Genomic DNA, 12,853 nt, shown 5'->3' with positions numbered 1-12,853 from the left:
AGAAAGGAGACGGAATTTACGACGGCGCACAAAAAGTCCTTGTGGAGGTTGGGGTGGCAGAGCGTCAGACCCGAACCGTTGTAGAAGGCGAGTCTGTACATGTATGTGCTCTCTTCAACCGCGTCGTACAGGTCCACAACGTGCGTCCTGTCGGTCAGGATCGGGCCGTTGCAACGGTGGCTCATGGCCGACCACCAGAGGAGAAAACAGGTGCTCCACTGCGGGTGTACGCCAAGCCGGTTTTTGAGGAGCTCCACGAAGCGCGCGGCAGACTCGGCGTCGTCACCGCGGTCGTTGCCTATTCCGCTGTACAAGTACTCGACGCTCTGGTCGCTCAGGACGTAGGCGTCGTAAGAATCACTCGATGCCACGTACTGCACGCCGTCCGACACTACCACGTCGTCGTCGGTCGCTAAATCGCTAATCTTGAAGAAGGTGGTCATGACGTCTTCCGGCGAGTCGAGGACGGAACGATCCTGTTTGACGGGCACCTGCATCTCGTTGATGTAGCAGGGTTGCACGTAGTAGCGTCGTCGCATGAATATGTCGCCATCGTTGGCGTACACGTACCGGTTGAGGAGGTCCTCGAGGACCCGGACCGAGTAGACGGGAAAGTACATGCGCAGATTTATGAAGCCGGTCTCGTCCTTTATGCCGGCGTGCTCAGGATCGAAAAACTGCTTCGAGTTTTTGAGCGCCGATTTCCTAGCGCCAAAAACATAGTTTCTAAAGGCCGAAATGTCGTTTCTCAGGATGCTGTTAAACTTTATTTTTTCATGCATCGTCTGTAACAGGCTCCACGGTCGGTGGGCGGACGGCGTCACTTGAATCGGACCGCACACCTTGCGGACACAGTGGGGGACGTTTGTTCGCAGCGCGTCGTGCGCCTTCAAAAACATCAGCGCGTTACTCCCGCACACGCAGGTCGTGAAGGCCGCCGACACGTGCCCTAGAAACTTTTTTGCATTGCATTGCATTGCATTGCATTTGCCGCGCGATTAAAGACTAATTCGGCATAACACTTCATTAGCCACAAACGACGGCAAACACGGGGTAAAGATCAGTTCAGAACGGGAGCCACTTCGCGCTGCCATACCGCCAAAGGGTCAAATCGCCAGCTAAGCCCGCGCCGAAAGCCTTGGGAACGCTCGGAACCGGTCGGATCCTCGAGCCGGTATACGGCCGCAGCGCCACCACATACATCCGGGACCTTTCTAAGCCCATTGTTCGTCGGAGCTTCATCCCACTACGCCTTTCTAGTATGCGCCGTTTTTTTCACCGCTTGGTGGCGGGTTTGTCGACGGGTCTTTTCTTGTTTCCGTACTTTATAAACTGCATTTGTTTCTTTTCTGATCTAAAATACGGAACAAAAACTACTTTCATACATAATTGAAACGGTTCGCGACACTTATATTTTGTATCGACTAAAAAAAATGCTTTTAGCGGCTCTGACCAGTAGTAAGCCCAGGACCAAAGACGTCACATATTCCGCGCTTTCGGCAACGCGGGTCGCCCTCGTAGGTGGAGGAGGTTTCCGCGTCGTCCGGTTAAAATATGACTTACTGATATTTAGTTATTCTCTCCGTGCCCGCTGGCTTACCCGAACCCAAAGAGACGTGGAAACCGCAAAAGAGGTAGACGCTTAAGTATGATTGCAGCTCCCCTTTAAGTCCACACTCCTTTACTCCTACTCTGACGCTCCGAGTTTCATACTCCAGGCACAGCAACTAAACGGCGCATGGCGTACACACCAATTCTATTGACGAGCCGCACAAGCTCCTTCCCACCGCACGGTTATGACGAACCTGGCATCCCGTGGATACGGGTGGGAGAAGCCAAAATTATTTCGGTGGTAAATTAATTAAAGCCAGTGTAGAGCGGCAGGGTACAAAGTAAAAGAGACGGCGACGTTATGAAGTTTCTACGAACGTTTAAGTATTTCTGAGAGGTTTGGAGACTCGCTTCGAGCACGTGCGGGGAAAGGCACCTTGGCTGATCTATTTATTGACCGTGCAAGCTGTTTATATTTGACCGTGCAAGCTGTTTTCAGGCGAGATGCACGAACAAACCTTTCCCGCAATGCTAACTGATGCTTCGGCTTTCCAATCTAAGTATCTTTATTCGCTGCAGCTGGACTAAGCAGTTTAAAAAGGGCAGCCGTCCCACTGTCTTCTCGGCAACTTTTCTGTCGCCGAGCTATCAGCACGCTCGTTCGATAGATCACTTTGTTCCCAGGCAAGGCACATGAACAAACCTTTTCCGGATTGCTAATTGCTGTCTTGGCTTTCAAATCAAATTGTTTTTACCTGCTGGATTAACCACTAATGGACTGAAAAGGAGCAGCTGTCCGGCTACGCCTTTTGGTTCAACAATCTCAACAATGGCACAGCCATCTTGTTTGTGGACGTGACATCACGGAGCGCAAAGAAGTCACTTGTGCTCCAAGAAATGCTCGGAGCACGAAGAGCACGCTCGAGTGTCAGTCTCCGGCGGCGCTCCCCTCTGTTTAGTGAAAGGAGCGCCAAACGCTCGCAATGTGTAAACAATAAGAATTTCCTTTGAAAACGCATAAAATATTTTGCAACAGCGCGGCACCGCAGGAAAAAGGCACAACTTGTCGAACGTCGAGTCTCGCCGGTCTTGCGGCGTGATCAAAGCTTCCTTGGCCTGCCAAACTGCTGCGTCTCTGTGCCTTTTCACGCTTGGATACTTATCAAAAATCAATGCCATGGCAGAGCTTTGAAGGTATGTCGTACATAGGCGTCTTCTCTATCACCCAGCTGTTCCAGCGAGTTGCTATCAATAGGAAACGAAATCGGTGGTTGCTATTATGGATTAACCATGGCTATGTTCCAAATCTACTCAAATGGATCACATGACAGCACAAATAGAGCAATGGTGTGGAAGAAGGTAGGTTTTCGAAGGCAAAAGTATGAAGCCCGTCCATATAGTTGTGTGCAATCTGTCGCCGTCGCCATAGCCTCCTACCCCTCCTTTTTCGCCACTGGATCATGCCCGCTTCTGGACTGCAAGTGCCGCAAGTTACAAATACAGTCGTAAGAGTAAAGTAAAATGCTGCTCCAGAGGCACATGCATCTTCATGCTCTTTGCACTCACGAAACAAATCCACACGGCGTTAATTCTTCATCGGTATTCAAGCGTGCGAAGACAAAGATGCAGCACTTTGGCATGCCAAGGAAGCTTTGATCATGCCGCCAGAACGGTAAGATTTGCGTTAGACGAGTTGCCCCTTTTTCTTGCGGTGCTGAGCTTTCGTAAAAATTTCCACGTGTTCTCAAACGCAATTCTCACCGTTCGGGGTTTTAACAAACTTCTTCGGTAAATGACAACGAACGAGCAGAAAACATGTCTTCAGCTTACTGCCGCCCAGACTCCACGACGCTCCAAAAGGTTGACTGATAATCTTTGTCCCAAGGTGGCCATCCGGTGGCCGCACCTGAGCTGCAACGACCAAGCGGAGACACGCGATCCAGCAAATTGTCGTGGAGATCAATGGTATTGCTTGCACGGCGTACTATTAGTCTTCAGAGCAAACACAAGTGTCGCTGCGGCCGCCACGTCTTGATTGGGTGAGGTGTACCGTGACGTCTGGTGACGGACTCCGCTTCGCGTTCTGGCATCTAGCTGGCATCTAGCTGGCTTCCCTGCGCCCGTTTCCTCACGATCGGAGGTTTGTGATCATGCTGACCTACTGTTCAGCGCTGCAATGCAATTTCCAAAAAGAAGCTGGTATCATATTCTACCACCCGAAAACTTCGAGATTAAAAAGAGCATGGACAGTCAGACTAAGGATGGGAAAGGCACCGTCAACATCGGCCGTTGTGAGCTGTAAGCACGTTGAGAAGCGGGGCTTCGTTTACCCAGTGTAAAAGGCGCTGGGTGAGACTTATGCCGACAGAATTTTCATAGCTTTTCCAACCGTGTTTGTCACGTTTACCCTTATAATTGGGTTATAAGTGTGGAAAGCTATCGGTGGAGGCAACTCCGTCGATGAACCCCCCCCCCCCCCCCCCACACGATATAAGGCGGTTGTGCAAGGGGTTGTGGAAGCGGCGGTGTAAGTGTTTCAGACACTGAAATTCTGTTCTTTGCAGATTCATGAGTTAAGCACGAGACACATGCGCGAAAAATCCATCCGATCCGACGTCCGATCCGACAGTACGACTGCCTGATACAAAAATTTGGTCGCTTCAGGCGTCAGATCGGCGATCCGACATGCGTCAAACGCGCCAGATAGTTTCGCACGGCGGACGGATTGTCGGATGTGTCCAGCCAATGACAGCACAGCTAGCGCGAACGTCATGATGACATACTTGGTCTGTCGGGACGAATAAGAAAACGGGACGGGCGACGGGAAGCCGGACGCGTAGATCCCGCTGATCCATTCGAGAAAGATGGCCCCGGCAAAGAATGCATGCGCTAACAAGAACGAGCTCCTAGCTTCGCTCGTGCGAGCTAACCCATCAATCTGGGACCAGAGATCTATGAACGCGGACCTCCGCTGGAGTGCTTGGAAGTTGGATCTCCTGGGCGGAGCCGAACGGATTGTTGTGTCGCTTGCAAGGTCGGAAGCGTGTGCGTGTGTCTCAATTCGGAGCGGCATTCGGACTGTCGGATCGGACGATTCTGCCGTCCATTTGTCTCGCGCTTTAGGAGAACATCAGACCCCGCTTTGCGGGCATACAAATGGCATCTAAGTCAAAGGCCTTTGGGCGGTCTCACTTGTAATTTTCTCCCCATGGCCCAGAATATATTTAACATGTTGCTCGAGCAGAGTGCAGCTTTTTCGCTGAGACGTTTTTGTTTAGAAACAAAGTTGAAAAAAACCTCTTAATTAATTTAAATCATCAGCAGCGTTGATTGTGCAAGATGTAAATATACTGCAATGCTCCTGCAAGTGTGGTGGCATTTCTTCCTTTTCATATACCATCTGTGATTCAATGCACTGTCTGCCCTGGAAACCATGCTCGGAATGTTGGTTGAAGTTTCGCCTGCAGCTACACACCATACCTCAATAAGGCCGCATATAATAATTCGCATTTCCTACGTAAAATGCGCACAAAAAAAAAAAAAAAAAAAAAACGAAAGTAATATGCCGACAGCTAACGCCGTCTCGGCCTTTGTAGGGCGAGTGAGGGGGTAAATTTTGTCCTCAGCAGGACGTCACCCCGGCTCGCTGTAAAAGGTCGCCTCCCAAACTTCTCGGTGCTAATACTCTCACCATACAATGCACCTGTTATTTGTTTGGCCCCTGGTCATGAAATCATTCTCAGTTTGCCATTCCATCTCACGGAGAGACCGATTTTGGTCATTGAGGTCTCAACCGGCTTGCACTGAAGAAGTATTAGCGAGTTCGTTTCACGGCACCCGCAGCGTGGAGCGGGTTCGTTTCAGCCGGCACTCCACAAGTGGTTGCACTCTCCGAGTTTGTTTCATTGCTGACACCCCACGCGTGCATGCACTCGCTGCACCGAGAAAATCGAGATTGCGCCAAAATGCAATCCCGTCGTGCCTCGCTCCGGCTAGGCCGGCAAGGTGCTGGAGCAGATGACGAAAGTTTGTCTGCTACGATGTGTCGCAGAACTGAAAGGAAAAAAAGTAGATTTCCTGATAGAAATTGCGTCCCGCGGGCAACGGAATCAAACGCGAGCTTGAACTGTGAGCGTCTCCTATTTCATGAAGGAAGCAGTTGACAAACCGTGTTTTATTTGGAGGTTTTAAGTCGCTCTGTTGTTGTAAAAACGCTGAAATATACCAGTGTGTAAAGAAATGCTCAGAACAAATGCATCAGCGGCCCCCGAGATATTTATCACCAACTTGTGCGGGTGAAAAATTTAACATTTGTCGACAAAACTGCCCCAGCAGAAACTTTGACTGCCCAATAAGCATCAGAGAAAGCTAAATTTAGTGATCTTACCCGAGGCTTGGGCAACATCATCATGTTTAACATTTACCTACTTCAGCTAACTTGCCCCGTCATATTTTGTTCGAGAAAGCTCTCGTTCTCGACGCCCTCACCAAAGCTAATATCTGATCCACCTGTAATGACGACCGAAATCGAAAAGTTTTGCTGGGTATTTTAGCAGACTAGTTTTAAGGCGTACCCTTTCAGTGGTCCACGCATAATGCCATGCTGAAATGGATCAAGCTTCTGCTCGGACAGCATCATCCATTTTCTTCAGTGTAAACGGTTATGAGAATTGAAAGATCGCAACCAGCTGCTTTGTAGACAGCTGGTTGCGGAAATTTACGCCGTCTGTAACTATCCCTATGACAGCCGAGTTGCTTGAAGTCATCGCAACTATAAACTACAGGCTGCAGCGACCAACGTTTGTAGATAAACGTTGGTAGCGACTGTACTCTCGCATTCCCACCCATCACTCCGAACAGCAAGGCGCCAGTTTCGGTTTGAGGTCGGTATTCTTTCTACAACATAGATGGCGGCAGCATCAGTCTTCCGCACTTGGTGCATTTGGCGAATTCGTTTGAGTCCAGTTCTCAGTGCAACACTCTGCGAGTGCGATGCATTCTGGGAGAGAACTCGAACGGTGCCAGTGCGTGTGAAGCGAACTCGCTATAAAATACCGCTACCAGACGCATCGTCTGCTAACATGAGGGAATAATAATGAGTTTGTTTGCTACTAGGTAGGTATCATTCTCTGACAGAAACAAAACGACGAACAGACTGGCAAGTCTGTTCGTCGTTTGACGAACAGACTTGTTCGTCGATTGTCCCTTTTTGGCTCTGCGAACAGAGCCAAAAAGGGACAATCGTCTGCTATGAATTGTGTGCTGAGCAGAGTGAGATCAAAAACTAATTGAAATATGGAACATCGGCTATTTTACGGATGCAATTGTCCTGTGCTTCGTTTGGCTATGCTGATTTGTTTTCTGGCTGTGTGTAACTTGACACCCACTGGTGCTAAAACAAGAGCTTGGGACAAGCACCCACCTTATCACGATATCAATCTCACTATCCGAAAGAGTATTGGATTTAGTTACTGAGTGCCTTTTCCATTGACAAGAAGGCCCCAACATTTTCTAAGAACTCCAGTAGGGTTTTGTTGTTGCATCTTTATACTCGCAACTCATTCACTTTGCCAATTTCGTTTTTCTAGCCTGGCTCAGCTGGCAAGCTGAGTGGCGAGTCTGAAACTGTACCAATATTGTTTCCGGTCAGACTGTCCATTATTATTTATTGTTCTTCCCTGCTATTGTGATATGTCTGCACTGTAGTCATGACAGGGGCTTGAATGGTGGCTCCAACTTTCTACACATGGGTCCTAGGAAACATTTTGTAAGTGATGAGGTGCCCACAATCATGGGCGTCAGCAAAGTGGCGGAAAAGGGGGGGGGGATTATTCTGAAGGGGTGTAGCTTTCAAACCTATAGACCGACACGCTGTTTACAAACAAGCCCGCGTCTGCCCACACCAGGTGTGGGCACTGCGCACGCGCAGAAACCGAATTCGAGTGAAATGAGGCGTCTGCGCATGCGCAGTGCTGTCAACAGCGCCACCGCAGCTGCGTGACGTCAGGGCCGCGTGTTGGTCTATAACTTTGAAAGAAAACAAGGTTTGCCCCCCTCCCCCTCCTTTTCCTGCAAAACGTACTGCAGATGCCCATGCCCGCAATCTAGGCCAACAGTTCTGGAAAGAGGGTTTGTGGAACCTCTCCGTAAAGGCATTTTAGGAGTCCGCAAAACTCTGCCGGCAATAATTTTTTTTTTTAAATATGATTTGGGGCATTGAGTTGAGCCCAGTCCGGCCATGGCACATTCACAGCTCCGGGAGAAAGAGGAATCTACAGAAGAATACCTCCTTTCACTCTTCCCCCTTTTTATTACTGGTAAACACGTTTGCAGTCCACCCCCTTCCCCTTTTTTTACACTGCCTGGCGTCTCCCATCACTTCTGCCAGTCCAAAAAGGGTTTGCTTGCCACGATTGGCAGTTTCCTTCTTTTCTCTATAGCATCCTTTCTGCTAAAGTGGAAAGAGTGTAGACGGAGCTTCTTCTCCTCACCGTACCGTCTTAACCTGCAACATACTATACTCTCGGGAACAAGATAATAGCCTTGTATCTTTTCTGCCGCCACAAATGCTGTGCTTAGCATGTTTTTGGCAGAGCCTTTTGCTGCCACCACATGCCACGCTATGAAGTGGAGTGCCACGGTGTGTGCGTGCCACCTGTCGCATAAAGCAGTGCACTTTCAAACTGCGTGGATGCAATGACGGCAGAAAAAACACCAGCAGAGCGGACAATACAGACCATGTTATTAACAGCACTGGTTAATTCCCAATAAATCACAATCTGGATCATTACTGTAAAACCATTTATTTTTGCAAATCGGTCACAGAGGACATAATCGCGGCCACTAAATTTTGCGAATTCCAGACGCCTGCATTCAAACTCTTAAAGAGATTATAAAAGCAATTTCGAAATTTTATTTGATGTCTGAAATGGGCGTCGGGCTCATCTCAGACACTGTTGACCAAGTTCCAGCCCGAACAGAAGTGTGTGTGCCGCACCAATCAATTAAACAGTTGTGGTAATATTCGCGCGGGGACGATGCCTGAGACCCCCCCCCCCCAAGACGGCGGCAGAAAGGTGAACTAAAGTGCGCTGTCAAAGCTTGACGACAACGGGCTCCTCGTCAGGCGATTGCTTCAAACGGTTTAAACGAATGATGCGCTCTTGGTTTAGAATTCGGTAGTGAGATGTCATACAAAAAAGTAATTTGAATGTTGGATAATTTTTTTAAAGCTGTAGTTTGGAATTAATATGTTTCATAGTGTGTATAGGAATAGGTTCCATAGCATGTGTAGCGTGTGGGATGACAAGGAAGATGACTTGTGGAAATAAATGACAGCTGTATGCTGTGCTGGTTTTGAGACGGTGGTGTGTATGTTCCTTTTTGTTTTCCTTGTCTCAAGGAAACAAAATTTTGACAGCAAATTTTGAACCCTGCTAGTGTACAAGTTTCTGATCCAAAACTGACTTCGAGACCCAGTAGGTTTCAAAGCCGGTTTCAAATAAGAAAACCAACGCAAAAGTCAACTTCGAAACCTGGGATGTTTTGAAGTGATTTTTGGCATTAGTTCCCGAAAAGATATGTCATCAGTTTGGTGGCCGGGAGCTAAAAGCATTTCATGCTTAAAATCATACTCATCAGTGCGGCCTTTATTATTCTCTGACTGAATCAATTCTGCTTTAATATGCAGGAGGGAACCATTTGGCTTTTCGAAGGCTTTACTGTGGTCATGGCGGCCTACTGGCTTTTCGGCTTCGCCCATGGCCAGAAGACGTACAATACGAGCTGCCTTCTTGAGAGGCTTTGTCTTATTCTAATCTACTCACAGCTACGGCCAGTTGCAATCAAGGTGATTAATACAATCAAGAAAACACCTGTAGCCTGATTGCTGATCACATAGTGCAATCGCCAAAGTCTGTGAAACTCCTGCCAGGATTGTTCCGATTTTCGAAATCATTAAAGGCTTTGTTTGTTTTTCTTGAGATGGCAGCCGCAAGTTGTGTGGCTCACATACCTAAGTATGCTTCAATTCATGACCAGCTTTATTCATTTATATTAATCACATTTCTCTAGTCCTCCGTGTTGTTTCCTAGTCATCAAACTGTTAGGCACCTGTATGGAGTAGTTACATTTTGTTTTTACGTTTTTAACAAAACGGTTTGTGTCACCCTGTCTGGAATTCATCACCCTTGCTACGAAATGTCAAATTAATCTCACGTTGAGATACTTTTTAAAAGTGGAGATGACCGGCATTAAATGTTGTGTTTCTTTATCACTCCTGTTCATACTTTGTATATTACTTCAGTCAAAAGACACCACCAGTGTTCAATACGCCCCGTCCGAGCACAAGCTTTTCAGCCTGGATAAGGTGAGCGTGAGTGAGCACGTACTAAGCAGTACCGAAGGTAATGAGCGTGCACTGCTGCATTTTCAAAGTTTCATAAATGCTCTTTTTTAGAAAAAAATAAAAGCCAGGCATTGTTGTGGTATATTCATAACATTGTGGCTTTCTTGAAGAATGCGGGCATTCTGAAGGTGTTGCCGAAGGCTTGCCAGGGTGACAGCGCGGTCGAAGGCGACAAGTGCGAGCTAGTACACGCTCTATCGCAAGCTCTTCTTCTGCGAAAGCACTTCTCAAAGTCGCTCTTGCATGCCTGTAGCCTTTGCTGCCCTACAGTGGTAATGGTAAGCAACTCCGGCTGACACAAGAAATCATCCAATCGCTGCCACACTCCGTTTCCCTTTAAAGGGCTGGTGAACCGAAATTTGGATTTCAGAAAACGATGCAGAAGCCGTAGGCGGGACGCTACAATCCCTAAAACACTACTCGTAGTCACAAGGCGATATCTCGAATGGACGGCCGTATTTTTGGAGAAAGAGGTTGAGATTGAACGAGGCCGATGAGGCGCGTGACGTCAAGATATCTCGTTTTCTCCTCTCTGCTTCGCCCCCTCAAGGCGGCGAGGCGGAGAAGACGCGAGGTCGTTCCCTTTCCTTCTCGGAGAAACAAGACAAACAAATCTGTCAAATGCGCCTCCTATTTTTAAAAGTAAGGTCATCCATTCGAAATATCGCTGTATGAGTGATGTTTTGGTGTTTGTAGCATCTTGTTACACGCTTTTGCCGCCGTGTTCTATGGAATCCAGATTTCGGTTCAACATCCCTTTAAGTGCAAGTGAAACTGAAATGCCAAGAATGAGCACGTTGTCCTGAACGACAGTTGCACTGCACAAGCGCGCATGCTTAGCAACATTCAAAGCATGGAGCTTGCTCTTAAAGCCTCTGCATCAGGCTTCCTGTTGCAGCTCGTGGTACCGAAGCAAGCTTTTGGGCAGACACTTTTTTATAAGCAGAAACTTCACCTGGCACCGCAGAGCTCCAACCGGTACTCGGAGTACTTAGTTGCGGTACTTTAGATAAAACAGAAGGGCAACAGGTGAAGTAGAAACTTCACCTGCACCGCAGTGCTCCGACCAGTACTCGGAGTACTTAGTTGCGGTATTTTAGATAAAACAGAAGGGCATCGAGCAGTGCAAACTACGATTATTGTCAGGTAAGAAGTATTCAGTTGCAGTAATTGTTTTGCTTTACATACAAAAAGGCTGGAGTATGCTTAAATGCTGGGCTAGCAACCGATTGCTACCAGGGGCCCTGTGCTACACGACGGGACCAAGCGGAATCAAGGGACCGGGAGCCATCCAGCGACCTGGATGCAAAGATGGGTTCAGCTTCCACGGGATTTGTGCCACCTGGATCTTGTCCCAAAGGGCCAGCAGCAGCTGGATAGCCTCGCATTGCGATGCGGGGATGGGGATGCCGAGCGAGCTCGGGGCATGCCGCCCACTCAGTGTGAGGGCCAGGTGCTCCCACTGACTGGCTAGGTGCATGTTGATGAGTTCCTGGAAGGTGTTGTTTACACTTAGCAGCCGGAGCTTGGCGTTCGACGCGTACGGCGGCACCCCCAGTGCCAGCTAGTACCCCTTGCGAATAATCACGTCCATCTTGCCCTTACCTCTCGACAGCAGGTCAGGTTGAGATACGGATTTGCGCAGGCGATGTGGCTCACGACGAGTGGTTGGGTCAGCCGGATCAGGTCCGACTCCTAGAGCCCGTGTCTGTGACTCGTTATCCTTCTCACCATGCGCATGACTTGCGTGGTTGTCTTGACGAGTCGGTCGACCGTGTACTTGGCTCCGCCATCCCGCTGGAGGTGAAGGCCCCAGTATCCGAACCCGCTTCACCACCGGCACGGGGGTACTATCCTTTAACGTGAGGCGGATGTCCGCCTTCGTCTTCTTCGGGAATTGGCTTGCCCGCGCGGAGGAGCAACAGCTAAGACTTATCGGGGGCGCGCTGGAGGTTGCCGGCCTCGAGGTAGTTCTGCACCGTCTCAATGACTTCTTCGAGGAAGTCTTGCCTCCCGCTGTCCGATCCCGACGTAGCCCAAATCGTCAGGTCGTCCACATAGAGTGGCATAGAGTGTATGCTTCATCCGGGGAATCCGTTCCAGTAGAGGAGGCGGCTTGCACATCGCCAGGTAACAAGGTGGGTGACAGGACCGAGCCTTGCTGGTTGCCCTTGCTCGGTATCGGGATGGTGCTTGTGCGGATGGACTCGATTCCGATGGTGGCCATCCAGTTGCTCAGGAAGTCCCGCACATAATCATACATCCGGGGCCCGCACCCAGTTGAGGCCAAGTTCTCGAACACCAGCGTGTGACTGACGTTGTCAAAGGCGCCCTTTATATCCAGGGCCAGGACCGCCCGCGTTGTCGTACAGGAGATTCTGTCAAGGATATCCTCCTTGATCTGAAGCAGGACATCCTGCGTGGAGGTGTGACCAGAACCCGAAAATGGTGTTCATGGTGGCATTGAGTTCAATACAGGATATGGTCCCCTCAAATATCGCTGTAAACAGCTCATCAGGGCATGGGCATTTAAAAAACTGAAATGGAGTGTCCAGGTCTGTGACGCTCGGCGGTATACCTGATAACCTCTATTTCTTTTGGATCCTTTTCAAGGGAGTATATTTTCCACTTCGGGGCACTTTTCTTGTTTCTGGCACTTACTACTGCAGGAACTGTTTCACCCTCACTTTCTTCTTTGCTTTCACAGCACTCATGTGGAAGGGAATTGGCCGGATTCCACTCTTCGTTCCTACGTAAAATGTGCTGGCGTCCAATACCTGCCACAAAAAGGGTACTTAAGATTCCAAAAATGACTAAGAGTGTGTAAACATATGATGCCAGCATTTCTTTCTTTTTATTTCCAATGAGCAACATTATATTATGCCAAAACTCTCC

Source organism: Ixodes scapularis, unplaced genomic scaffold (assembly GCF_016920785.2).
Source record: "Ixodes scapularis isolate PalLabHiFi unplaced genomic scaffold, ASM1692078v2 ptg000247l_1___fragment_3__unscaffolded, whole genome shotgun sequence".
NCBI lineage: Eukaryota > Metazoa > Arthropoda > Arachnida > Ixodida > Ixodidae > Ixodes > Ixodes scapularis.
The sequence above is the reverse complement of the archived record's forward strand: the minus strand, read 5'-3'. Positions refer to the sequence as shown.